Raw genomic sequence first — 2,518 nt, forward strand, 5'->3', positions numbered from 1 at the left:
AATCTCTCATCCCCACCTTATAAATACACGTTTGAACCCCTAATTGCCCACACCATTTGAATTTGCTTCTCCTCTCCCTCTCTCTTCCTTCCTTTCTTTTGCTTGAGGACAAGCAAACCTCTAAGTTTGGTGTGCTTTTCCGTGATCACTAAGCCAAGATTCATCAAGATCATGGCTCCTAAGGGAAAACAAACCAATTTAAGAGGAAAGAAAGAGAATAATCCAAAGAATCTTTGGAATCAAGAGAAGTTCTTAACCAAAGAACATGAAGACCATTATCACAAGATAATGGGTCTGAGGTCAGTGATCCCGGAAGTAAAATTTGATCTGAAAGAAGATGAATATCTGAGAATCCAAGAGCAAATTCGAAACAGAGGATGGGAAGTTCTAACCAATCCTGAGATAAAGGTTGGAAGGAACATGGTTCAGGAATTCTACTCAAATCTGTGGTTAACAGATAAGCAGAGAATGACTGGAACTGCTTACCATACCTACAGAACTATGGTCAGAGGGAAAGTTATGTACTTCCATCTGGACAAAATAAGAGAAATCTTCAAACTGCCTCAACTGCAAGATGATCCTGAATCCTTTAATAGGAGGATGGTGAGAGCAGATAAAGGGTTGGATCAAGTTCTAGAGGACATATGCCTCCCTGGAACTAAGTGGATAACCAATTCTAAGGGTGTCCCAAACCAACTCAAGAGGGGAGACCTCAAACCAATTGCAAGAGGTTGGCTAGACTTTATTGGGCGTTCCATACTGCCCACTAGCAACCGTTCTGAGGTCACTATCAAGAGAGCAGTGATGATTCATTGCATTATGCTTGGAAAAGAAGTGGAGGTTCATCATGTGATTGCTTGTGAGATCTACACAATTGCAAATAAGAATTCCACTGAAGCCAAATTGGCTTACCCAAGCTTGATCTCCTTGCTCTGTAAAGAGGCTGGGGTGAAGATGGGAGTAGATGAATTCATACCCATTGAACACCCAATCACCAAGAAGTCAATGGAAGGACAAATGCAAGACAACTCTATCAAAAGGAGGGCGCAGGAGTTCCTCCCTGAATTTCCTGAAATTGGCTACTGGGCCAGCCTAGAAGCATCTATCACCAAGTTGCAAGAGACTATGGAGCAACTTAAGGAAGAACAGCAGAATCAGAACTGCATGCTCTGCAAATTGCTAAAGGAACAAGAGAAGCAGGGGCGTGAACTCCAAGAGATGAAACGCCAAAAGCTCTCCTCTCAAGTTGAGGGAGCATCCACTTCTCAAAATCAAGGTTGTTGAGTCCTAACTCTGTGAAAACCTCTATCATTAGGAGCCTATTTTTTGCGTTTTTTTATTTTGTTTTCTATTTTTATTTTTTTTAGTCTCATCATATATCTATCTTTGAGTCTTGTCCTTAATTCATAATTAATAAAATTGAAATTTTATGCCTTAAAGCTATGAATGTCCTATGAATCCATCACCTCTCTTAAATGAAAAATGCTTTAATCACAAAAGAACAAGAACTACAGGATTTCGAAATTTATCCTTGAAACTAGTTGAATTAGCCTGATGTAGTGACAATAATTTTTGTTTTCCGAATGAATGCTTGAACAGTGCATATGCCTTTTGAATTTGTTGTTTTAAGAATGTTAAAATTGTTGGCTCTTGAAAGAATGATGGAAAAGGAGAACTGTTATTGAAGATCTGAAAAATCATCAAAGTGATTCTTGAAGCAAGAAAAAGTAGTGAATACAAAAAAAAATAAAAAAATAAAAAAATAAAGTTGTGAACCAAGACAGAAAGAGTGTGCTTAAGAACCCTGGACACCTCTAATTGGGGACTCTAGCAAAGCTGAGTCACAATCAAAAAAGGTTCACCCAATTATGTGTCTGTGGCATGTATGTATCCGGTGGTAATACTGGAAGACAGAGTGCTTTGGGCCACAGTGGTGCGCGAAATTGTGATCACTACACAACTTTGCACAACTAACCAGCAAGTGCACTGGGTCGTCCAAGTAATACCTTACGTGAGTAAGGGTCGATCCCACGGAGATTGTTGGTATGAAGCAAGCTATGGTCACCTTGTAAATCTTAGTCAGGCAGACTCAAATGGGTATGGTGATATACGAATAAAGCATAAAGATAAAGATAGAGGTACTTATGTAATTCATTGGTAGGAACTTCAGATAAGCGTATGAAGATGCCTTCCCTTCCGTCTCTCTGCTTTCCTACTGTCTTCATCCAATCCTTCTTACTCCTTTCCATGGCAAGCTCATGTAGGGTTTCACCGTTGTCAGTGGCTACCTCCCATCCTCTCAGTGAAAATGTTCCTATGCTCTGTCACAGCATATGGCTAATCAGCTGTCGGTTCTCGGTCAGGCCGGAATAGAATCCATTGATTCTTTTGCGTCTGTCACTAACGCCCCGCCTGCTAGGAGTTTGAAGCACGTCACAGTCATTCAATCATTGAATCCTACTCAGAATACCACAGACAAGGTTAGACCTTCCAGATTCTCTTGAATGCCGCCATCAGT

The sequence above is a fragment of the Arachis stenosperma genome, chromosome 6, assembly GCF_014773155.1.
Source record: "Arachis stenosperma cultivar V10309 chromosome 6, arast.V10309.gnm1.PFL2, whole genome shotgun sequence".
Lineage (NCBI taxonomy): Eukaryota > Viridiplantae > Streptophyta > Magnoliopsida > Fabales > Fabaceae > Arachis > Arachis stenosperma.